Genomic DNA, 27206 nt, shown 5'->3' with positions numbered 1-27206 from the left:
CATCGTGAAGGACAAGATCGACGATAAAATAAATGCTGTGGCACGTGTTCGTGTCTGGCGTGAATTCGGACGCACAAAAATGCCAGTGCGGCTGCGAAGTGTTTTTGTTGAGCCTATGGTCTGCGATGGCCAATCCTCCTGCACTGCTGGCTTTTTAGCAAAGTGCAGAGGCATATCACCCGTTCTCATCTACTACTAGGTAACTGCTGCGCTGTCACGGGCCGTGTCAATCGGCGAGACAAACAAACTGCTCCGGAATGTTTGAAAGGTAGGTGGGCTAACGCACACGGTAGCTGCCGGTGGGCATCGTTTATCAAATGCTGATTGCCCAGAGCATGACGGCGATACGTCAGTATTTTGCAGCGACATAATCAGCCGGTTACTTCGTCGCGTCCACGGTGGTCGCGTCCTTGCAAAGGTGTGTTCTAATCTAAACAAACAGAACAGGTGGAGAGAAACAGTGACTACTAACTGCTGAAGAAATTATCGCAGGAGACTTGCTCACCATTTTTTGCAATGCGCAGACCCTTATTGATTTGTATGTTTGTGCGTGTGTGTGTCAGCTGATCCGCATACGGGAGCGGAAGTGTGGTGCCGCAAATTCTTCTGCCTATATCTGCTGCTACAGCAGTGTATCGTTATAAGTAGGTGTAAATTGTCCCTTTGCTAGCTCCCTGAACGACATGCAGGCATTGCATACTAACGTTACTAGATTAGGTTGGGCTATACCACTTACGCGGACCCACAAATCAAGAAAATCGAGTGCGCAACATCTAAAGAGCAAGGCTCGAAGCTACTATACGTCGTAATATAGCAGCATCCCAGGCTTGCCTTGACGCCAAGCAGCAAGCACGCTGACATCAACACTACGAAGATTTCGATTTTGCCCGCCGCTCTGGCACAGTGGCTCAAGTGCTTGGATGCTTACCCGAAAGACGCGGGGTCCATCCCACTTGCGGCGGTCGCATTTCGATGGAGATGAAATGCAAGATGCACTCGTACTGTGTAATTTCAGAGCCCCAGCTCGTCGAGGTTATCCGGAACCCTCCACTACGGCGTCTCTCATATAGTTTGAGTGGCTTCGTGACGTTCCCATAAACCGATTGCGATTAATTCATCATCAGCCTGTCCACGCCCACTGCAGGGCAAAGGCCGCTCCCATGTTCCGCCAATCAACCCGGTCCTGTGCTTTCTGCTGCCACGTCACACCTACAAAATTCTTAATCTCATCTACCCACCTAATTTTCCGTCTCCCCCTCACGCGTTTGCCATCTCTTGGAATCCAGTCAGTTACCCTTAATGACCACCGGTTATCCTGCCGACGTGCTACGTGCCCGGCCCATATCCATTTCTTCTTCTTGATTTCAACTATGATATCCTTAAGCCCCGTTTGTTCCTTGACCCACTCTGCTCTCTTCCTGTCTCTTAAGGTTACACCTATCATTTTCCTTTCCATCGCTCGCTGCGTCGACCTCAATTTAAGTTGAACCCTCTTTGTAAGTCTCCAGGTTTCTGCTCCGTAGGTAAGTACCGGTAATATGCACCTGTTATATACCTTCCGATTCATTACAGCTGTGTTATCCTTAGGATTCGTTGATGCCGTCCGAAGAGTGCAACAGATTTTAGGGGCGTAGCTCCTCTTAGTCTAACCTTGCCACGTCTCCGTTGTCCGGCGTATCTCCCGGCAGCCGGCAATAAACGGCAGTATCTGTCCGGTGGTGGTGGTGGTGTGCGGCGTGACCACCCTTACTGCGCATATCCTTCCACACACCTCCTCTCCACTCCCCCTCACCATTCCCATGTCCTCTACCCCTCTCCACTCACCCTCTCCCCTTCCCCTCTCCCATAACCAGTCTTAAAAACGAAGGGGGCGTGCACATATGAAGGCTCCCTAAAGACAATGCGCTGCATCAGTACGTTATATGTATCGCCCTATCCTCTCCTACGCTTCCCCCTCTTTCTCCTCTCCTACTATCCCCTATCTCCTATCCTCTCCCCTATCTTGCCTCGCGGCGCAGCGGCGCCGACGCAGGCAGCGTCGCGAGGCAGCGTCGCGGCAGCGTCTTGATTGAAAAAACCGACCGATCGAAAAAACCGACCGCTCACTGACCACCCCGTATATATAGGCACTGGATTTTGACCTCCAAGGTAGTGCGATTTCTCCTGTGCGTGATTAAACAATGAAAATTCACAGCGTACATGTAAAATTAAAGTGAGCTGCAAGTCGTCATAACTCTCATCGAACCTTTAGTATAAGCGCGCCCGATCTCACGTCTGTGATGATGGACTGGGCAGAATTCACGGAAGATTCACGGTTTACCGATGAACCTCCGCAGCTTCGCCCACTCATCATCATTCACTCCGTGGATATGCTGTGATTTTTTTAGCACATTGCTTTGTAATGCGCTTCTTCGCTTTGTTTCTTTTTTTTTTTTGCTTTCCTGACGACGAATACATCTGCCACAACCGCTACCGCATGTGCGAAAGTGGGTTGTTGTCTGCCACATGCACACCAAAAGCCTGTTTCGCGCTCTCTCCGCCAGGTGCCGTATTGGCTCAAATTATTCGAGAATATACCATTGTTCAACAACATCTGCTGGCTCAAACAAAGATTTTATTAGGAGAGGGTTTCAGCTAGACATGGCAAATGCACTGCGCGAAACAATCGTGGCTAGATGCGAAAAAAATTACACCATCTCCCGCTAAAGGGACCATGAGGCGATGCGAAGCCGGAGCACTTGCACGATCGCGTTTCGTTGGCGTTCGTTGGGCATGCTACCGACCTCGGGCATCTACCGACCTCGCGTCGTGGAACGCGAAGAGGAACACTAAGCGCGTCGTGTCCTCCCTCCAGCCTGGCCGTTAATTCTCACAGGGCGAGCGGGGAACGCGGTCGACTGGCGCGCGAGAGGGGGGCAGCGTAGGAGAGAGAGGGGGAGGGGACGCGCATGCGCTGGCGCTCATCGTGGCGTCGAGCCCGCATTTCAGAGGAGTCAATCGAAGCAAGCGCTGGACTGAACGGGCGTAGCGCTCTACCCGCTTTATATGCACACTTGAAGGAGAGGAGACTAGAGGAGGAGAGTAGCGCATGCGCCGCGAGAGCAGAAGCGAGAACGCAAGAGCAGCGCAAGCAGGTGCTGGGAGAGAAGTCGAGAGAGTAACGCGCAGCTGTTGGAGAGAGGGAAGGAGGAGAGTTTCGCATGCGTAGTGTGAGTACGGACGCCAACGCCGCGGGACATACCCCCCCAGCCCTAAGAGATGCTTCGCATCTAAAAAAGATTACGCAGAATCTAGGAGCTATCTAAGCAATGCGTAAGCGTTTGCTGTTAATCACGCTCTGTTTCGTCGTCATATGGCGCTGTGTTGCAGCGAGCACTAAAGCCCCCTGATCTTGAAAGTAGCGACACTCTCCTGCGCGTGCGCATTTTCCTCAATTCTCCTCGGATTTCTCCCCTCCCCTGGCCGGCGCGGTGCGCATGGCACGCTGAACTCTCCACTGGCTCTTCGCAGCCGCTTTGCAATCATTGAGCGAGCTTGTTTAATCGGCCCCTTGAAGCATTAAATGAGAATCTGTCTTTTAAGAAACACTTGTGACGGAAGTGGGCTTCTTCTTCAGCTTACTGGGAGCGCGGGAACACACAACAGACGAAGGAAGAACCACAGAACTGTGGTTCTTCCTTCGTGTGTTGTGTGTTCCCGCGCTCCCAGTAAGCTGAAGAAGCATGAATTACCAATTAGACCACCTTTCGATACTTTTGCGAAGTAGGCTTCTGACAGAACATGGGACAAATATATATATATATATATATATTTTAAGACGCTTCGATAAATAGAAACGGAAGCGCTTCGAAAAAATGAGTATAACAACTGGCGGCTGAGCGGTTTACCTCTCCGTCGTCGCTTCGGCTGTCCGTAACGCGGAGGTGCATTAAGCTCATATATTGTAAGCAGCACAAAGTATAGACTAGAATTTCCCCCATAATTGCGGTCTTGATGAGCTCAAAGAAGGTAGCCTAGAAGGAATGTGGTGGTTTCTTAAAATTCATTTGGCCGAAATGAGTGGTCCCGGAGCATTTTTGGGCCAATGTCGCTGTCAGACAGCTACGCACGCCCATACATGCACACACGCGATACAGACACGCACGCACATGCATACACGCGCGATATAGACACACGCACGCACATACATACACATGGGCGTACATAAGCGATACAGACACGCAAACACATACATACACACGCGCATACACGCGTGATACAGATACAGACACGCACGCAAGCCCGCACCTACATACACACGCGATTCAGACACGCACGCACATACGTACACACGCGTGATACAGACATGCACATACATACATACATACATACATACATACATACATACATACATACATACATACATACATACATACATACATACATACATACATACATACATACATACATACATACATACATACGCGATACAGACATGCACGCAAGCACGTTATACATACACACCGCAACTGCCCACAAACACACGCACGCGCATTCGCCACATACACACATACGTGAGTACACGCACATGCACACGCGCCAATACAGACATGCACAAACGTAAGCAGGCGCATACATGCACACATGCGCACACACATACGTGCGCACACGCTCAGGCGCGGAGACATACATAAACGCACGCACACGATGGCGCACACATGCACTCATATACAAACGCAATCACACAATCACACAGAGGCGCACACATGCACTCACAAACATGCAAGTGCGCACACACACATACAAATGCAGCCGCACACATACAAACATTCATAAAACCACACACTCACACACGCCTGGAGTGCTCATGGCGTGCGTGAGCAACTAAAAGCGCGCGAAGTTTGCTTGCGTGCGCTTTTCGTGACGTCACGGTCACCTGAACGGGAGGTATCGTGTGTCGCAGCCATTCAGCGCTGCGGATGCGTCGGCTCCGCGAAAGAGAGGGTGAAAATAGAGGTCGGCGGCGCGGCGAGGGTGTGGCGGCGTGGATAAAAAAGCGCCGCTACTTTCCAATATCAAAGGCCTTTAGCAAGCTCTGCCCTGTTTGTTCCCCAATGACGTCCGGTGTCACGCGTTTGTATTAGCCCGCGCTTTCTCAGCATAGCGGACATTCTTGGAATGTTCTTGTCGGTAGGTCTCGGCATGGCGTATTTTTAAAGACGATAGTCTCACTGGTAGGTCTCTTCGTATGCCTCCCATAGGGACGCGTAATTCAAACGTTCTGCGACGCTTGCGCCGAGAGCGCCAAGAAAGCCAAGAAAGCCGTTGAGTTACGGCCCTGGCGAGTGGAAGCGCTGTAATGGCCGCGATGACGCAGCGGTTACGTAACGATTGCGTTTTTACGTCGTCGGGGCAACAGTAACAACAGCCGCTCGCTTCTTCTCGCCCCCCCCCCCTTCCCCCTCTTCCTCCCTCGCACTCCTCGCGGCGTTTTCTTTCTTTTTTTTTTTCGGGCGCACTTGCTTTTTCTCCTCTCCCATGTCGGGTGCCGTTTTTTCTGCCTTCTTTCTTGGCGGCTCCTTTTTCTTCTTTCATGCCGCCGCGTGCTGTGCTTGGTTGCGCATTTATGTTTTTCTGTCCGCTCGTGGTGCGCAGTGCGTTTGAATGCACACAGCCTGCATGACCCAGAGCATAAGGGATGACTTCCACCCACAACATATCTGTGACTTCGTTTTATTGCTCCGTTTCCAAAACTCAAGATTTGCACATAATGGAACACGATACAAGTTCCGGAGAAGGAGAGAATTAAAGAATGCACAATGTGTCCATGATTAAACAGCACAAAAGTTCATTGTAAAGTTCAGAAATTGGAAATTAAAAATCGAACACTCTGAAAATGCAGGCCCTTTAACGTATACACATATAAGTAACACGATGTGTTTAGTACAATACTGACCAAAGTGCACAAGAGCTGCTGACGTGACAGAGTCATGAAATTTAAAGAAATGTAGGCGAAATGTAAGTGCATGGCAAAAACAATAAAGATGCGCAAAATACCTAAATATGGAATAATATTGCAATGAACTACTTATTAACCACTGTACTAATACGAAACACAAAACAACTAGATATATATAAGCAGTACATCGCACTAAAAAGGGAAATACACATTATTTGGCACTTGACCACTACTTGACAGTTAGATGGCGGCAACGGCATGAAGGCGATGGTCCGTTTATGCAGCAGCACATATAACATTCGAAGAAACGCGTATTACCAATGGCCAGGTGAAATAAGTCTACTACACAGCTTTTCTTTCACCGCGAATATAATGCATAGCTGTAAGATAACGTCACTGAAGTGAGAATGTCATGCCCTGTACACTGAGCACTTCATTGAGATAAACGCAAACAATAAAATTCTGCATATTGGACACTTGCAATACTCAAGGCTCACCAGAAAAAAACAACTCTCATGTCTACACATGAAGGTTCTTCGAACGATTTTTCTATAGGTAATTACAGAGGTAATACATAAACACAAAGAGTACTTTTTCAGCTGTAAGTACATATAATGAACATAACATTCACGCACCGAAAGAAAGCACTGGGGGCAGAGTAGAAGGCTGGTGCCCTTGAGGTTGCGGATCGAGACTTCGCAGAGAGCAGATTCTATAGTTATTAACCCTTCCTTGGGCAAACGCGTCACTTGTGGCCTTCTCCATAATTCAGAAAACGTTTACGTCCTGCAGAAAAGCAGTTGCAAACCGAATTCAAACGACAATAATTACGCAGTCACATCACGCAAACGTAGTTTCGTCGTCTCGGTATAGTGCGAGTTGAGATACACAGACTCAGAAACGCGTATTTAAACGAAGGCGATTGATAAACAGGCCAAAAAATGCAAAAAGCACTTCCAAGGAAGCAGTCATGTCAGAGACGCAGAAGTTAAACTATGAGTCTAAAGTGCTTTATTTTCGTTACTTCTTGGTACAACGATGCAAAATCGTGCTCTTCACGATTCAGTCACGTTTAAAAACAACTGTTGTCCAACTGCAATGAAGCTATATATGTGTGGCTGCGAACGCAAACCGCATACTCACCTATAGTTTTTTCGATCAGGGAAGAATCTTGCGGAACTCGGTCTTGAAGTATCCGTGCACCGCTGCATGATGTACGAATGGCGTGTGCCGTTAACCATCACGGCGGCAAGAGAGCAATCCACGGAAACACCGCAAAAACTGCACACGCCGGCTAACGGTCGCTTAATGTAACGGAACATCACGAAACTTCACATCAAGGCCGGCGACTACGACGGGCTCCGATGTGGCGGCGGCGGAGCGCGGCTGACCATAACGACCGCTCCAATAAGTCTCAAAAGCGAACAGTGATCCGCCAACCTCAAGAGACTTGCAGGTGTCCCCCAAGCATAGCCTGCCTGCACGGACAGCCTGGTGCCCGCGCTCAACGCTCGCTTCATGCTACAACGGAACTTTCGAGAAATTCAAAACTAGCGTTGCGGCGCGCGCGCGGCCTCGGCGGCCGGCGCGGGGCGCACGGCTTTGCCGGCACGGCGGCGGGCTGCCATTGGCTGCTTTCATTTTGACTCGCCATCGACTCGAGCGCCAATTTCGCCTTCAGTTATCGCACTTCTGGTTGGAAGCTCAGTTAGGCTCAGATTCAAGATGGTGGTGATGACGTAACGATGACGTAATTCTTTGGGACGCTTAAGCGGCAGTGTTTCCGACCGTTGAAAGTCTTTCTTGGGAAACTTAAACGCAGAAATTTTGGTCTGTCTGTCTGTCTTTCTGTTTGTCTGTCTGTCACCCGATTCAGCCACCCGGCCAAAGTTGGACCACTTGCCCAAGGGCCAGCCATCTTGAACCGCTCACAAGGTTCATACTTGTGTACATTGTCGATCAAAAAGCAAACGTTACGCATATCTGAGGCGCAACATCACTAAGTAGGTATTAGGTGGTGTGGTCCTTTAATAGAAAATACATAGATACGTAATTCTAAAGACCCTAGTTTCTTAAACTGCGCTGAAAATGCGACTGCGTTGAAACTTGCCTTCTTCCGTGCCCTCTGCACGAGCTCATTGTTGTGTTTCGGTTTCGGTTCAGTATAGGCTTCCCAAGCAACTCTTAGCGGCGCTGCTGGATGGATGGATGCTATGAGCGTCCCCTTTATAACGGGGCGGTGACATGTCTGCCACCAGGCTCAAACAAAAAAAAAACTTCCTTGTTTCATGTTGGCGTAATACCTTATCTACATTGAATAAATCTGTTATTATACCAAAAAAATTTAAATTCACGGTCCATCTCTCTGCCTCTTAAAGGGACACTGAAGCACTTTTTAAAAAAAACGAGGTTATGGTGTCATAATAAGTAATTTTGTTCGGCGAACTCGGAAATCAAGTCGAAAATTTGCATAAACCAACGCAAAACACTTTATTTTGCCGAAAACGAGCAAGAGGCGCCTCCGCCGGCATCGCGGGTCTCGCCGCCGCCTGTGATTGGCCGAAGCTCCGTGACATCACGATAGGGACCACGAGGGCATGCTCACGGCGCGCGCTGTCGGGCGATGCGGTGTTGTCGGTGTTTCTAACGGTTGAAGTCTGGTAGCTGCTGCTATGGCGAACTCTGAAAGTCGCAACGAGTTCGCTGTACATCCTTACCTGTTCGAGCCGGTCGCCACAGTTAGAGCGACGACCGAAGACGCTGCCAGCACCGATGATCCGGCACAAGAAAGTGTGTCCCAACCGGCCACCTTCACCCGCGTCGGAAACATGGACTGGTACGTATAAGATGCATGTCAGTGCTCAATTTCACTGTCGTAAACTGATACAAATCATACGTTCAGCCGCGGATATTCAATCCGATAAGGAACAGCAGCCTTGGCACTAGCTTTTAGCTACGTATTGGCACGGTCCACGCTAGCGCGCGCATCGTGCAGAAACATTAGTTCGTGAATTTCACTGCTCATAGTGCAGCGTTGTTGATGCAATCAGTATCACACTTCGCAGCGGGCAAGAAGCATGCGATGAGTCAGTGTGCTATCGCGAGAAAAAAAAAAAAAGCGGCACGAGTGCCGCTCTTTGCCGCGCAGCGTTGACATGTGTTCCGAACTGCGCTGCAAGCTTGCGCATGGACGGTTTGGCTCATATAATGCTGCTCTGTTTAAAATATCGTCGCTTTTTCGAAATTCTGGCCAGTACTACAGTGATGGTGTTAAAATGCAAGCGGTATATTAGCTGCGTCGTGAATATGCGACTGTCGTGTAGAGTACAAGATATGCAGATCTGGTCGTAAGCAATATCAAAGCGTTTTACACTGAAGCACCTTACACGCTAGTTACCGATATCTGTGTACACGTTTTCGCCATAGGTGCTCATGCACGCGCTGCGTGCCAATGAAGAACGAGGAGGACTGCTGCTGCTGCCTCGAGATTCGGCAGATCCGCGACCGGCAGAAACATCCCCGGTGCATCACAACGACAAAAAAATTTAAAAGTGTGTGCTTAAACAAGGACGTTTTGGAAGTGGCCTTACAACAGAATGGCACGCCAGTTGACTCGTCAAGTCAGATGTCTGTTAAAAACAGGTGAGAAACTAGTAGCTATAGGCTTTGATTTGGAACTTTGTGTTTACAGTGCCCTTCACTTTTTCAGAAAATTAAGACATGCAGGATACAAGCAATTTGTCTACCTGACATGGAAAAGAACTGGCCAAAAAAATAGAGTAATACTGCCCAGTTGTGTGCTGAATGCAGTTAGAAAAAAATATCCAGACCCTGAAGGCACATACACTGGATTCAAGCACTCCTATGGTTGATGCAAGTAAGTGTACACAATACAGCTATTGCTGGTGGAGCTGAGGGCTTCCACGGCTGCTCCTAAAAACATGTACAGCTCGAGATGTACTACTGCTACAGCAGGCACTTTTCACTGTCATGTTTGATGGAAATGAAAAACACCACGTACTGAGATGTGCCAATCATTTATTATTGCTCATCTCCAGCTGGGCACTATAACAAATCAGATACACATGGCAATTAGAAGAAATTTCCATTCACTTTATTGTCAGTGTTGTGGTCTGTCCTAATTTTAAAGAAAATACAATCTGTAACAGACAAGCAACCACATGCAACTTTGAGCATGTGCATGATAATTATTTAAAAAACAACCAAGAAATATGATTTGTAACATACAAAAAATCTGACGGCATGCATAAAACTGGATACAATTTATGACATGCTCAGAGTTTTGCTCGAGTACCCAACATATTGCTATGAACTCATAATAACCAATAGTGTCACCTTTACAGCTGCTAAAAGACAGTGTTTGGAACATGTGCGGTGTAACTCCTGTGCTGTTCTTCACGAACTCAAGCAGTGTTTTGTGGTATTTGTCACGTAGTAAGCAATCACGACTTAATGTGGCAATGAAGTGCATCGAGGCAAGGGATTGAGCTGGGACAATTTCCCTCTTTTCTTCCCAGTGTTGGGCCTCCTTCCTACAGCAAATTTATTTATACACATTGAACAAAAAAGCAAATAAACAGAACACACATGAAAGAAGCTGCATGCATGTTTCTACCCCCATGAATAACATCCCGTAATGTGCACTAATCACAAGATTTGAACAACACGAGTAAATCCAGCCTTACTGCAGCATGTGATGCACCAAGCAAATATAAAATTGCGGCAAGAGTGAAACAACTGTGTCAAGAAGCTGCATGCACGTTTTTAGCCCCATGAATAACATCCCGTAATGTGCACTAATCACAAGATTTGAACAACACGAGTAAATCCAGCCTTACTGCAGCATGTGATGCACCAAGCAAATATAAAATTGCGGCAAGAGTGAAACAACTGTGTCAAGAAGCTGCATGCACGTTTTTAGCCCCATGAATAACATCCCGTAATGTGCACTAATCACAAGATTTGAACAACACGAGTAAATCCACCCTTACTGCAGCATGTGATGCACCAAGCAAATATAAAATTGCGGCAAGAGTGAAACAACTGTGTCAAGAAGCTGCATGCACGCTTTTAGCCCCATGAATAACATCCCGTAATGTGCACTAATCACAAGATTTGAACAACACGAGTAAATCCAGCCTTACTGCAGCATGTGATCCACCAAGCAAATATAAGATTCCCAGGCACAACGACACTCTTTTTAGGGTTCTCCACACCTGTGTTGTCATTTAGAGCAACAACCCAAAAATATTTAAAATTCGTGTCAGTACTCCTTTAAATGAGAATTTTCCTACTTTATACTGATCTTATGACCCAGGAGGTCTGACAAACACCTGTGAGAAATATGGTAATATAAAAGCATGCATTGTGATTAAAGCCTCAAGACAACAAATACTTATTTCGCCATGGTTACATCGCTGCTAATTGAAGCGACTCATTCGCTTAGCTACCTCTGTGTCCTTATTTACAATACTAAATGAGCTGCTGAGTGGTGATCGAGTCTCAGGAGTGGCCTTTTCCTTTTTTCCAGGAGGTGCATTGATAGCTGCTGTGGTTACTGCCTGCAGGAGCTTTTGGACGTAGCCTGCAAATAATTATTCAAGCACCTTCATTTCTGCAAAATAAATTACAGTACGAAAACTTACCATGTTTGGCTGCCTCCATTATGGGACAGGCCACAGGCTCACCCCCAGCTGCTTTCGGGTACTTTATGTGCCATCGTGGAGTGCCATCCTTTGTGCAGGCTTGATCACGCTCACTATTCTCATTATAGTGCAGCACAGCAAGTTGTGTCCTGAAAAAAAGGTACATTTACTGAATGAACACACAAGGAAAAGCAGCCTCTGATTTCTGTAGTTACAAAAACTGACCTTGACCAGGTGCAATTTGCAGTTAATCAAAGTTGGCATAGCTAATATAAATGTAACAATAAATTACGTACATTTAGAATGGCTGTAACAAGACAAATCACAAAAAGTTTGAAGCAGTTGGCCTCTTCCCAATACAAGAAGAGTGTCAGGAAAACAACAAATAAATGGTGAGCTGCTCTGCTAGGGGAACATCGTCTTCATACCTTGCCTTCATTCCAGCGTATGGGTAGTGGTACAGCTTGGGTGCAAAATGAAGCAGCAGGCTGTGAAACGCCTCAAGTCCATACGTCTGGTATCTGGTGGAAAGCCGTGGCATGTCTTTCAGCAGGGTTCTCACAGTGGCCACCTCTTCGAGTTTCTGCAGTGCCCTAGAGTCTGACAAAAAATGTTCAAAAGCCCGGTTTTGTCAATGGGATAGCAAAATTGAATATGGTGATAAATGTGGTAAACTGGTGCTGTGACATTTTTCTCCAGAAAAAACTAAATTAAATGAACACACCAAAAACCTAAAAGAATTTTCCTAGGACTGACTCTTGAACATCACACCATGTGGCTATGGTGCTTTGCTATGCTTCGACCTTCAGCATCACCTTACACTTAAAGCCCCCACTTCTCTCATCAAAACAGCTATTTTGCCATAAAGCATCAATGGAGGGACGACATTTCTTTACAATGCTCTAATATGTAATTTTGCTTTTGTTCAGTCATTTCAATAATTACATGTAATCATGGGGCAGGTTAAACAAGCGTATCGTCTTGTTAGCTGGACGCATTGAAAATCAATCTACTGGCATTCCAATTAAAGTTCCCCTTGTTTCTCTGCGTCAGACCGCCTTCTAGCAGCAGTCTATTATAAGAATAAAAAGTTCTCTAAAACTTACAATCTTAAAAGTTATGTCAGTCTGCTTATTTAGGTCCACTTTTTTAATAGTAATATATCAGCAGAGTTTCTGTGTAACAAAAACTCTTAAATTTAAAGTTTAAATGTATAAGTCCCAACTCTTGCTGCTTTGCCATTGCTCACCTTTTTTTAGCCATTCTCTCGGCTCAATCTCGCCATGCAGACACGAGGGAAACAACTCATCATCGTGCTCATGAATGCCTTGAACATGATTCAGAAGCGACTTCCACTTTGGAACGATTAGTTCCTTGTTTCCATGGCTAGAAGCTGCTGCCCAGTACATATGGTTCGTAATAGATTTTATCCATGGTAGCAGCTCCTTGCAGTCGCTTTGTTTTGCTGCAGTCTGCAGCTTCTTGTTGACCCCTGAAATGTACATTTAAAACAGACAATGTGACCATTGATTTGTATTAGGTCGCCGCAAGTAAGCCTGCGTCAATCGTTTACAGAATTCATTAAGGGTACCTTTTGCCATATGCCACACATCATACTCGTGTTCGGTTTCTTCCTTGTGTTTCTGCATAAAACACTTCACTTGAGGCATGGCGGTCTGTGACAAGAACGGACACTTCAACATTCTTGTAAGAAAGCAAGGGCACGCTGTAGCCCAGCCAGCTCCATGCGACAGCTGCCGCCAACCTCATTGGACTGCAAATTCAATACGCACTTTTGTGATAAACACTTCAGAAAATAAACAACATGAACTTGTTAAAATGTCATAGTAAAGTCATAACACACCTGCACGACCTCAAAGTGCAGTATCTTGTTGCTCTCCACATCTAGCAATGAATACGTGCCAAACTTCGCGCTATAACCGGGCGAGTCTGCTCGCCCATCCCCAGCAAGCTTCACTTTTCTCTTCTGAGCATCTAAAAGCAAAAGCTCCTGCTCATCTTGATATACCTGAAAAATTTCAGCGCAATGAGTGCCTCTTCTAAAAACAACAAAAAAAAATCCTCAACTGCCTTGCTTACTTTGCCAATGGCGGGCCACAGGTGTACGCGCTGGATGGAGAAAAACGTCCGCTCACTCACAACTTGTACTCCCATCATCGAAAGCATTCTGATTGAAACTGTCGGGTTGTTTCCCGAAAACAGCACTGCTGCACAAAGTTGCAAGTTGAGCACTGGCTGCTGTTTTTCCACATCTTGGTTGCGCCAGCAGAATGCATGGCCTGACCGGCACTGGCCGTTAGCCTCCACCAACGTTCCCTCACACGTGAAGGTCACTGCACGAGGAGCAAGGCAGATGCTGCACACAGTCAGAAGGTCACGCAGACACTTTTCTTGAACGAAGAAAATTCTTCCTTCTTGGCCAGATGTTTGCGTTTCGTGTAGTTCTTGCTGGCCTGAGAAAAAAATGGAACATATTTTGATTACTTTCCAAATACAGCCACATATGTCCTGGCAAAGCCATGCATCCTTCTTTATGTAATTCTAGTATGCAAAACTACGTAACATAGCTTTGCAGAACGTACAGTTCATCAAGGTCATCCAAAGGGTTGTAATCAGGGTCATCATCTGGGTCGTTACAAAAGAGGTCATCTGGAATTATGTCCTCACACTCCTCTTCCTGTATGCTCATATTGACCTGTGTACTTGCATCTGTCATGACTGGTCCACCAACCTGTATACCTGAGAAATCAAACAAAATATGCAACCCCACTGATCCACTATGAACTATGAAGCATGTCAGCAAAGTGTAGAGCTACAATCATGCGCGGAAATCGAAATATTCTAGACCTGTGATCTTTAAGTGCAAAATGCATTGTGTTACAAGCACAGCCAATTCGATTCACAGGAACGTACCTATTGAAATGGTTTGAGGCTTTGCTTGGGTGCAGTGTGAAGCTGTGCTTTTCTTTATATCTGCCTGCACACCCTTGTTGCGTGTTGTTCGCTGCACAGTTGTTTGTACGCACTGGTCAGAAGTTTGGGGATTGGAAGTGCTCACTCCTTGTATCTCCTGTGGATGATCATCTGGGCAACCATCAAGTGTTGCGTCCACTGAAACAGTGAGTAGAAAAGATATTTTGAAACATATGCAGAACGACTCAGCCCATATAATTTTGTATGGAACAGTTGGCTGGTACGTACCTGCTGAATTATCAGGTGAAGCGTTCTGACTTGAACTGGGGCCTGGCACTTCCATTTCTTCATTTTCACTGCCCAGCAATTCTGCAAGAATCTGTAAGAACGCAATACGTGTTCATTCTGGTGCTCAATATGCCAAAGCTAGACTTGAGAAAAGCTTTCACATAAGAACAGATACATACAGAGCAAGACATGCCTGAACATTCATGAAATAATCGTCTGTGATACTATTTTGCAGTCCCGCATTTCTTTTTTTTTTCTGTGCAGTGTGATAAAAATACCATCACCTTAATTTCAATATACTTATATGTAGCCCGTCTGCATAAAAAAATCTCAGCACTACTGCAATGACGAGCCTCATTCAGCAGTGTAGATTGTGAGCAGCAAAACAATATTGTACAGGCCGAGATCCTAATAAGAAAGCTAGGGACATGAACACTTGAGGGGCCAGCGGTACGTTTCCTGACATCTGTCATAAAATATCCGCATTCGGAAGTATTTTCTGTTATCAAACATGTCACACAGGCAATGATCGAAATCGAGAAAGCCTTTATTTAGGTCAAGCGCTGCTACGCGGAAACCTTGGACTACGATTTTGCTTGATCTGATGGCATTCGGCAGTGATCGAATGACACGGTAGCGATTATATGTTGTCGTCTGCATCATCGTATGAGTGATTGTCGTATAGTATAGCAGCATTTTGATCGATAAATATCACCCCTCTCGGAATCTAACGAAAGCGCCCGTGTGACACGGTCACTTTTGTTGGCGATCAAGACACGTATTTTTAAGGCGCGATCGCGAGCTGCCGCTGCTACAGTGAGATAGCCGCCCACTGGGTCCCAGGTAGAGCAAAACTCCGAAGGACGGCATCTGCGCGACGGCTCGCGATCCGCGCGTTCCCTAGAGATTCAATGTGAGCGTCGCCGCCGCAGAAGCGACGCAGCACTGCGACCTGAGCACGGCTGCGGCAAGCGCGGGCTCACCAACAAACTCCGCGCTGCTATGGCACATAAGTAGTTTCACAGCCTTACCTCAGTTTTTCTTCTTTTCGCGAAGGCAAGTCGTGGTGGCGGCGACGGCCCCCTCAGGTGCGGAAACACAGAAGGAACCGCGTCGCTGTTCAGTCGCACACACTTGATCGTCAATCCCAACGACTGCGTCAGAGACGGGCTTCGTACGTAGTCGCTGTCACGGAAGTGTTTGGAGCACAGCACACTTGACCTCGTAGGTTTAAAGCATTTTCTTTTAACTGCAGAGACCCATTTTGCAGCCATCTTCTGATCCCGAGGAAACTTATGAAAAGCGACCTCATCGCGACCGTAAGTGCTGCGGCAGCCATATGCCACGCAGTAATTCGGCATCGCGAGTCCGCTTCAACCCCGCACAAACACAACTAGTGAATGCCGGAACGCGAAAATCTCCAATCGAAAGAACAGAACGCTGCAATGGCAAGAAATCCCTACGAACTGGCACAACTGATGCTTCGCTAGGCAGCAGATCGCAGCAGAAAGAAGGCGCAAACCGAAGCAAACAGGCACCGGCGGCTCGCCGCGATCCCGATGCCGACGTCACCACCCCACGTGACTCTCTCCGCCCCTGCGCTCAGCGCGCGCCGGAGGGCGTTCCCTCGGCCAAAGTTTGCTCGCTTATAGCGCCGTTATTTAATCGAACATCGCGAAAAAAACCTTCGCAGGCATGTTGTAAGAGGTCATAGATACCGAATTTGCAACAAAATTGCGAATTCAAAACTGCTTCAGTGTCCCTTTAAGTCAGAATGACCTTATTTTTCTATATTATTTATTTTTGTACTTTATGTCTACTTTTCTGCCACTAATACTCTAACCGTCTCTTACTTATTTCTATCGCGGACGTGTTCAGCTTTCCATTGTTGTCCCTAAAACCCAAGGCTTCATGTAGACTCGTGCCCACACGTATACCTGGGTGAATATCGCCACATTCAATCAGTACATGTTCCATCGTTTCCTTAGTTCCCCGGCAGCATGTACATTGTTCTTCTTCGTTACTGAATCTCGCTTTATAACTACGCGTTCTAAGACCTTGCTTCAAACAGTAAAGCGCTTCCCCTTGAATTATCATAAAACCTTTCCCTCCTTATTTCGTTTTTTCCCTTTCGGTAGTTACTCAGAGCCGGCTTCTTTTCCATCGCTGCCATCCAATAAGTCCTCTCCGCCTCTCTGACCTTCCGCTTAATGCTCCTTGTTGCCATATCGCCCGCACTGCTAGCCGTATATTTACTGGTGAGCCTCCTAGTTCTTTTTCTCAACTGCGTGTCAACGCTTTTTCTATACAAATACCTGAAAACCTTCTCTGCCCATCTACACTTCTTCATTTTCCTCAGCCTCTCTTCGAATCTCATTTTGCTCTGAGCTTCCCTCGCTTAAAGCCTGTCCATCCCATATCACCCTTCACAGCCTCATTTGTCGTCTTCCCGTGAGCGCCCAACGCGAGGCGGCCCACCGTCCTTTGATTTACATCCGTTCCTGATTGTACCTCTGACTTCATGCACACCGCTGAGTTCCCAAATGTAAGCCCCGGGACCATCACACCCTTCCACAGCCCTCGAAGCACCTCGTACCTATTGTACCCCATAAAGCTCTGTGCTTCATAATTGCAGCATTCCTCTTTCCCTTTGCTGCCGATGCTTTCTCTTGTACCTCCATATATCTATCCACCTCATTTACCCATACTACGAGCCGAGGTACTTGTACTCGCTTACCCTCGGTATTTTTTGGCCCTGTATTTTGACCGCATGGTCTTCGTGATCATTGAATACCATCAATCCACATTTTGTTGCACTAAATCCTAGTCCTAGAGCATCACATTCCTTTCCGCATATATCTGCCAGTCGCTGTATATCATCTTGACTGTCCGCAAATAAGACAATATCGTCAGCATAAAATAGACCTGGAAGCTTCTGCTCAGCCATCGCGCCGACCTGTTTGTGTGAGAAATTAAATCCAATGCTGCTACCTTCTAGCGCTTTTCCATCCTCACCATGTACAGCATGAATAACAGCGGGGACAAAGGACATCCCTGTCTCAGCCCCTTGCTAATTTCAACGCTGTCCTTGCTACTTATTCCTTCCCATTGTATACAAACTGTATTTTCTCAGTATATTTCCCCCAAAAGCTGTATACAGTCGTCCCCTATGCCCACTTTCAAGATATCCCACAAAATTTCCTGATTAACGTTGTCATACGCGCCGGTGATATCTAGATAAGCTACGTATAAGGGCCTGTTTTCTATTTTCGATATTTCTATACACTGGGTAACAACAAACAGATAATCGTCTAATCGCCTGTCAATTCGAAAGCCATTCTGAAGTTCTCCCAAAATATCATTTTGTTCTACCTCCGCTTCTATTTTTAATTTTACTGCCTGCATCGCCAACCTGTATAGCACCGATTTAATGGTTAGCGGTCTATACGAGCGAATGTTATCCTTTTCTCCCCTGCCTTTATAGATTAAGTTCATTCTACTTTCTCGCCAACTGTCTGGTATTTCCCTCTCCTGTAAGCACTTTTCTACGGCTTTCAGCAGTGCTTCTTTAGTGTTATGTCCGAGTTCGTTAATGAGGCTGACGGGAACCCCATCTAAGCCCGGAGTAGTGCGCTTAGGAATTTTTCCTTCGGCCTTCTTCCAATTGAAATTCTCTAGTACTGCATCTTCGTCGGTTGCACTCCTTGGCGTACTTTTACTCACCGAGGGAATCCCCTGGGCGACATTTTTAAACGAGTCGGCTGTTATCTTTCGGATGTAACCTAGCGCTTCATACCCTTCCAATTGATTTCCTCCTTCATCTACCAAACGTTGTTGCATTGTGACAGACTTCCTACCCAGCGCTTTTAGGTGGTTCCAAAATATCCTAGGCGCGGCCTTCTTCTTTTCGCGAATCTCTGTCATCCAGCGTTCACTTTCACCTTTAATTTTTGCCTCGACTAATTTCTGCACAATGGATTTTTGCTCTAAATATATTTCCCATATTGACTTCGTCCTGTGGCCGCTTTTCCTTTTTTGCCTGTCTGTGCTCCCGTGATGCCTCACGTCGCTTCTCGATCGCCTCCCGGATTTCTTTGTTCCACCAAATTTTTGGCTTTCTCTTTCCTTTCCAACAAATAGTTTTCATCTATTTTTCCATTTATTTCGTTATTACATGTAGCAGCTCACTATACTTCCAGTCTTTGCCTGGTAGTTCGTCTACTTTTTCCTCGACTCTTGCGGCTATATTTGTTATTTGTTTGTCAATTATATTCAAGCTGCCAAACTTTGATTGTACGTTCTTATTTTCAGTTTTATATCCTATTTCTAATATTATGCGTTTATGATCACTACCCCAGCTGTTAATGCCTTCCTCGTCTTATTCTCATCTCTCTCAGTTTGTCATGTATTCCTTCTGTCATGAGACAATAATCAATGCTCGATTGCCTGTTTCCGACTTCCCACGTGATCTGCCCCTCACACTTAGGCCCCACGTTAACTATCTCAAGACTATGTTGCTCGCAGAGATCTAGCAATAACTTGCCATTGGTGTCTGAATAACCGTCAAGGTCATGAATGTGAGCGTTCATGCCCCCTAGAAGGATTATTTCGGCATCATGACCAAATTCTTTATTATCGGTGCTTATGCATTTCACTATCTCCAGATTCTTTTCTCTGCAATCATTCCCCGTCCACAAGTAAGCTACACCTAGACACGTTTTCTTTCCACCTGTGCCCGAAACCCATATGTGCTCTGAACACGTTTGTTTCACTCTATCCCCATTTGTTGTGCTATGAATTAGCATTCCAACACCCCCACCTCTCCTTTCTGATGTGATCCTGTTACATCCTTCCCAAATATAATTGTCAATATGTGGTGGCTCTTCCAAGTCTCTAAGGTGTGTTTTCTGTAACCGCATAAACACCTATCTGTTCCTTGTTTAACTGTCCCTCAATCTCTAACCATTTTGCCTTTTTTTCTGCCACCCTGCATGTTAATGTAACTAACTGCAACACGCGCCTTCTCCCTTTTTTTACCTTTTCTCTGGTTTTTCGCTATACTGCCTGTCAAAGAGTCCCCCTGGTTGTTTTCATCATTACAAGCTACCCTGGGCACCGAACGGCCCGCATGCCCCCCAAAAAAGCTACTGCGCGTCCTGCAAGTCGCCAACCCACCTCATAACCAAGCCTCCTATCGAAGTGTATTCCGTCTCTTCGGAAACCACCCCACCTGTGTACCTCTCTGTTTATTTCCACTACCTCGATGCCTTTCTCTCGACTCATCTGCCATATCTCTTTGCGTCGACAACCGCTCTTTGCAGGTCGCCGTCGCGTACCGGTACCTCCGGTATTGTGCATACCACTATCTGCACCTGAGTGGAAATGGCGCGCATGTCATCGACCCCTTTCGCCAATGTGGTCGCTAGTTCGGCTGATTCTTCATTCAAGACGTCGTTTAGACCTCCCGCGATTATCACGAGGTTACGTCCATTAGCCTTAGTTGCGAGTTTTGCGCTAGCTTGTCTCATCGCTGATGCCAGCCTATGTCCCGGGAACTTCCCTATTAAAACTCGTTTGTCGCCTCTCACCCTTTCCTTGACTGCTTCTGCGCATCTAACTAAATTCGAGTCCCCGGCGATTATCACGTGCTCCGACTTTTCTGCTGGACTGTCCCGCACCTGGCCACTGCCTCGGTTACTAGCGCGTGCCACTGCTGCTGTTCTGTCCCCTCCCCTTCCCAAAACTACTTCGCGGAAGCTGGGTCCTGTGGCCCTTGCACCTGTCTTTTCCAAACCTGTTTCCCCCTTCGCGTCTACCACTGTGGGGGTCGATGCCCCGCTGTTCCCGCTGTCGCTTGCTTCCTTGTTCACCACGACTACCTTTGCTAACCCCCGAATGCAGAGATGTTACTTGGCTCGTGCCTTCGACTAGACTTGAGCAAGTCGGCCCGAAGCAAACAGCGGACTTGAAAACGCCCAAGTCGGTCTTCGCGTTTCATAGACGCTCAGTCTGTCTTGCTTGGTGAAGTCAAGAACGAGCTTCAATGCAGAAACACGCCTGGTACCGAGGTTAATAATGAAGTTGTTGGCGTAAGGCACGTGTTACAGCAAGAAAAGTTCGTATATTTCAAAATAACTATGAGATCAAAGTGCTACAAGCATATTTTTGTCATTTTACTGTTAACGAGCGGCACGTGGTTCCCGCCGCCGCAGCGATGCGCAGTGTTGCTTGTGTAAAGCGTCTGTTGCCCTCTGGTTTCAGTGGCCGCCCAAGCGCGGCGCGTTACTCCAAGCTTGCTTGTTTTGGCCTGTGCGCTAATAGAATTTCCCATAAAAATGCGAAACAAGGCATGGTTTGCGTTGTGTTCTTTCGTCGTTTTTTTTTCTTATCGAACGCGGAGTGTATATGCGCTGCCCTAGATTCCAAAGTTTTAAGCGAGGTATCGCGAATTTTCAAGGTACTAGCCTTTCTATTCGCCTATGGACATGCTTGTAGCGAGCTAGGTCGCAGTTATATATGAATAAATAAAAAATGCAACAAGTTCTGGAAACAAAGTGTACAAAGCCCTTGTTCAGGCCCATGTGGGTGCCGCCAACCTACAAAAGAAGCTAAATAATAGAACTGGAAATGCTAATTATTTGTCTAATTTCGTTGAACATCTGATTCTTGGTAAACAAGACAAGAAGCGGGGGTCGGGATCATGGGCATCGGCGGAATTTTGCCTCGCGGGGTGCAGCAATGCCGCGCTGCATGTTGGTGAGGGGAGGGGAGGGGACGCACATGGTCAGAATATGTTATCTGCTGGAAGCTTTGTCGCGAACAACGAAAAAGACACAGGCCTGCCATGTGCGTCCTGCGAGGTGAACGAAGAGCTCATCCACGTATTTGTACGAGAGCATCTGTTTGTAATACAAAGCTTCGAGGAAGTCCCAAGAAAAGCTTCGCCTTGTCACCAAAAAATTTGTGCTGGTCCGTGGATTAAACCCGCACTAGGAGAAGCTCTTTTTTTCTAAGAAAGGCTTAAGGAATATTTCGTATCTTTGTGCTGCGAACTGATGCCTGTCAAGCTTCTCAATCCCACACAGCTGCACCGAACGAGACAAAAACGACGTAAAATGTTGTGTACTATGAAAACATTTTTCGGCTCATGCTACGTCCCCCACGTCACTTTTCGAGGCGAAGTCGTCGAATCAAGGAGAAAGAACCATTCGCTGAGATGTCGCAGCAAGGCACGTTGTGGTCCCAAGAGACACATCAGCGCAAGGCGGCCCCGCGCTTCACCGAGGACGAAAAAAGTGTGCTGATCCATCTTGTGAGGCAGTTCAGGCACATTATCGAGTGGAAAAAAAAACTGATGTTGCGTCAGTGGCGAAAAAAAAAATGAAACGTGGAAAGAAATAGCCAAGCGCTACAACGCCAACCACGGAATTACCAGGCGCCACCACTTGCAGCTCAAGAAATGCTGGAATAACCTCAAGCAGAAATGGAAAGAGGAAGCTGCAAGAGAAAAGCGAGAGCGCCACAAAACTGGTAAGAACAACATTTTTTTGCATGACTGGTTCACTTGAGCTTTATTCTTGTGACCTTCCACATGTTTTGTATTCGGAAGGTGAGTGACTGGTGAGCGTAAATACACCGGGGCTATTAATGCGCACGTGTGTGCACTCGACACATCCTGTAACGCCAGGGAATTCGGCCACTCCATAAAAGTCCCGCATAACTTTAGGAAATCCCGCCGGCTGCGGGAAGCGCACCAGCATCGAGTACAAGTGTTTTGCGATGAGTAGGGTCACTATCCGACTACGCGACACACTGCATGTCGACTGCGGAATGCGGACGAGATCCCCGGTGACTGTCTGGAACGAGCCAGTGCCGTAAAGCCTGAGCGCCATCAGTAGATGCCACATGGGAGGAAAAGGCTGTCCTCGGTTGTCCCCGCTTTCTTGGAGCGGGGCAACATAGCCAGAAACTGCCGCACTGCGTTCTTGGTGAACCTGTAGCGAGCGTGGAATCGTTCCTCGTCGTACAACTCCATCGGATTTCCTCGGTCACGTAAGGCGGGTCGCGGAATCTACGGCAGGCAATGTACCTCAGAAAATGCTACGTCCATAGCTTGGCAAGCAAATTCAAAAGCGGACAACCTCCGCGCGACGTCCATTCGAGAGGCGGCCATGTTGGAATAACGCATCAAGACTTTCAAGCTAGCCCCACAGCAGACTTGAAACTTGTCCTGACTTCGACCGAGCCATGTCTACCGCAAGTCGTCCGCAAGTTCGAAAACGATTTATGGCGAGCGGCAAAGCTGTCTTGAGTCAAGTACGAGTCAAGTACGAGAAAAGTAACATCTCTGCATTCGGGGGTAACCCCTTCTCGGCTGACTTAAGCTTTCCCCCACCAGAGATGGCGCTGCTCTTGACAGGCAGCGCTATCTCTGGCAGAAAAATAGAAACTGGGAATGAATGCGTGGTTGAAGGAAAGGAAGAAAGGCACTATTTTCTGCAGCCCTTGCGGGAGCACGGCTCAGCGCCTTGTAGCGGTGGGGGTAAGGGGGATAAAAGAAAAAGAAATAGGAAAGGAAGTGATAGGATGTCGACAGGCGCGACGAAGAGAGAAGAAGACAGGAGAGATGGGGAGCCGGTCGCAAGAGTTCACGGACGGGACCACGATTCAGCCAGGGGCACGATACGTGTCGGTGACGAGGCGGCGAAGGCCCCGTCGATGAGAGGCGCACGGCATGGCGGTCGAGGGAGCCGTCACGGGGCGTCGATGAGCGAGAGGCACGAGGAGAGATCCAAGGCGTCGCGGACGATGCGACCGCTCTTCGTGAAATCCAGCGAGCAAATCCCGAAACTGGGGTGTAAGCAGCGCGCGTTTTCCCTTCTCTCCACCGCGTTGCCACTCGCTTCTGTGCACGTGCAGAGCTCTCGCGGCGCTTCACAATGTACCGCCTGCAGTGCGGGTTCAAATATCTCACAGGTGGACAAGCACTTCCGAAAAGCGAACTTGATAAAAGGAGAAAGGCTCGTCAATCACGTTAACGGTGAAGAGCAGACGATCGACGACAACGACGCCCGACTCAAAGCGAAATGCATTTCCCAAGTCGCGATTACACCGTGTAGGACGTATACCTCCAAGTAAGTCGCATTCTGTCATGTTAAAGATGAATAATGGTCCACATGCACACCGAAATGAAGCCGTACACGCTGTGGATGTTCTGCGGTGTGGACTACGAATCATATGTTTGTTGTTTTGATATGGCATGCCTACAGTAGCAGCCGTGTACTTTCGTGAACAAACGTTTGCGGCGTGCGAAAAAAAGAAATTATACGGCCATGGCACTGTTTCCTGAGAAGGTTAGAGTCAAGTCCTCCGTGCCGCTAGAGAATCATCCGCCGATTAAGACGCGAGGCAGCTAGCTGAGCTTTAACCAGTGTATAGCAAGATGAACTGCTCGCCTCGTTTTTTCGACTCTCGCGTCATGCTTGCAGCCTCTTTTAGGGGCGAAGCTCCTTAAGGCGGCACCCGTTCGTCCCTCGTAGTCGTCGTAGTCGTAGTCGTAGTCCGTATCAAGTCTTACGCTTTGACCTCCAAGGTGGTGCCGGTGGGAGATTTTTCCTGTGCGTTGTTGAACAATAAAAAATTCGCAGCGTGCGCGTTAACTAAAAGCCGAATTCTTCTGTCTTTCATTCCCCATGAGCAGCCATTGGCATGTTCCAGTAGGAAATGTTAGTAGAAGTAAAAGTGTAAGTGTTAGCTAAAAGCTGACTTCTTCTGTCTCTCATTCCCATTAGCAGCCATTGTTTACCTCCAAGGTAGTGCCTGGTGAGATTTCTCCTGTGCGTGATTAAACAATAAAAATTTTGTTCAAAACGCCGTTGATTGATGAAATAAACCAACGAAAGACGCCAGATGTTTTGTAAAAGCAGAACGAAAGAACGCCAGATGTTTCTAAAGCAAAACGAAAAGACGCCAGCTGCTTAACGAAAGACGCCAGATTTTTCTAAAGCAATGGTTTTCTAAACAATGAAAATTCACAGCGTACATGTAAAATTAAAGTGAGCTGCAAGTCGTCATAACTCATCGAACCTTTAGTATAAACGCGCCCGATCTCACGTCGGTGATGATGTACTGGGCAGAATTCACGGAAGATTCACGGTTTACCGATGAACCTCCGCAGCTTCGCCCACTCATCATCATTCACTCCGTGGATATGCTGTGATTTTTTTATGATATCGACTTGACAGGCGTATAAAACGTGCTGCGCGAACGCGGCTAGAAAATCGCACAGTCAGAAGGTGGTTACTTCAACGTTGCAATTGCAAAGCATGTATTAAGTGCCAGTTATATTTAGGGGCTTAAATATATATCACACTAATCAAGTGACAAAAACAAAACAAACCTGCAGAACGATGTCAAAGCTTGCTGAAAATACACAGACGTCCGTTCCGGCGTGATAAAGCAGCCTTCCCGACGTGTGAATTGCAGGCGCCGAACTTCTGACAATGAGCCGAGTTCAGTTGAATTCAACCAACCGCGCAACGCTAACGGTATAACGCGAGTGTGAACGTTCAACAACGACGGGTACGTCTCACGAACACGGGGAATCAAAACACAAAGTTGTTTCACCTACAACCGTAACTGGACTTTCACAATGCGAGAAGACAGCGAGTAACCATGACTGAGTCGTTGCGTGCATGCGCCGCGTTGCTTACCTATTCAGGTAGTCGAAACGAACGAACGCGATGAACTCAGACAGTAAAAATAGAAGGCGAGACAGCGCTGTCAGTAAGCCACGCTTGCCGCCTTTATTTCTCGTGCGACACGACCGGGAACCAATTCGCAACTTTCACGGCCTATAGGTGGCGCGACTGTACATCCAACATGGCGGTCGTTGAGATTATCGGCCCGCTACAGACGGTTTGGAATGCACAAGTTTTTCGATGTGTTCAGTTCTTTGCGCTTCGGTTGCACTCCGATTTATGTTTTTGTGAAAGCAGGGTTGCGGTAGCATATTGTTATAAGTAAAGGAATGTCGGGTACGTGATTGCAACCACGTTAGGAAGATAAATATGCACACAATTGTAAATAAGGCAAATGCACTTGTCACGTTGCTTGCGGCGCTTAATCGCGTTTTGCAACGCCTGCTGTGTAGGTAGTACAATATGAAAATGCGAGACTCAGTAAAGGTCTCTCAGTAATGTCACAGACATTCTCGGAGACGTGATTTATCTCATTTTTGCCAGCATTGCATTCTGCCGCGTAGCTTGCTCAGTTCACTTCAAAGCCTGAAGTAATGTAAGCAAACGAAAAAAAAATGTGTTCCTCTTCGAGATCGAAGCACAAGAACAACTTGAGGCATGTGCGATTATCCGAAATATGACTTTATTGCGCTTTCTTGCTAAAAAAAAAAAGAACAAAAAGAATGCGGAATGTCACAATAAGTTGATAAGCAGCGAATGGAACCAGCGGCAAGACGCAATTTTCACGTTCAAGAAGTGACGTTCCTGTTATCATTCTACGTTTTCAGTGTTTGCGAAGTGCAATAAATAACATCGTACGGGACAGGGACGAAGAAACAGCGCCATCAGCAAGTAATACCGAACAAAAAGTGGTCACGGAAGCACTTCACAGCCTCTTCAGACGTGGAATGATGCGATGGCCGCTCTGAAACCGGACCTTTCATATTCTAGAGCCGGAACGCATTCTTGGTGCTGTCTGCACAGCGACTGTGTCGAGCGGAGGAACGAAGAGCAAGAAATGTGCTATCAGGTAGTAAATATATACTCGAACACACAATGGGGTGCTGTATACTTTCATGGGCCTTGGTTATTTGCTTGCGAAGTTTAACCCGATTAACCACTCACGGTTTTTTGAGGCGCTAGTCTGAAGGGGAGGTTTGCTTTGCCTCCCGCTGTACGCTGTGAGTATTGAGGCTCGCAGTAAAATCAGTTGCCTTTTTATTTTCCGTTCACATTGAGGAACCGAAAGTGGCACGCTAATATTGAGAACGTGCGCACCGTCGCAAAACGACCCCTAACGAGACAAAACAAGTGGCAACATTCGCTGACTCCGGCGGGTCCAAAATTACAATAATCTCTACAGAGCTTCCGGCGGCCTCCGCTCGGCGGCGCCACGGTACGTGAAAGTGGCGAATACAGTTTCACACGTGAATCCCGCGTGCCTTGGTGTTGTCTGCACTGTTGTGGCAGCCCACGACACAGCAATACTTCCGACCTCACGTCCACTTCCGTGGGGTCACTTCTACCATCGCGGAAATGCGCAGCTTCACACAGCAAGCCTCTCGGTTCAACGTGCCGAGCTGACGGCCCCCCAGTTACCCGCACCGACAGAAGAACGCATGCGCACGTGCGCTACCGCTA

The 27206-nt window shown here is 47.2% G+C and overlaps 1 protein-coding gene and 1 pseudogene across 4 annotated transcripts in view; one reads left to right on the top strand and one right to left on the bottom strand.

Annotated features, from left to right (window-relative positions):
- Nucleotides 1-27206, top strand: part of LOC119407289 (TNF receptor-associated factor 3-like) — a 195644-nt gene that overhangs the window by 34392 nt on the left and 134046 nt on the right. The gene's annotated exons all lie outside the window — the stretch shown is intronic.
- On the bottom strand, nucleotides 11369-16370 carry LOC119406285 (uncharacterized; annotated as a pseudogene).

This window comes from Rhipicephalus sanguineus, chromosome 10 (genome assembly GCF_013339695.2).
Source record: "Rhipicephalus sanguineus isolate Rsan-2018 chromosome 10, BIME_Rsan_1.4, whole genome shotgun sequence".
Classification (NCBI taxonomy): Eukaryota; Metazoa; Arthropoda; class Arachnida; order Ixodida; family Ixodidae; genus Rhipicephalus; species Rhipicephalus sanguineus.
Note: the sequence above shows the minus strand (reverse complement) of the source record. Positions and strands in the feature narration are given on the sequence as shown.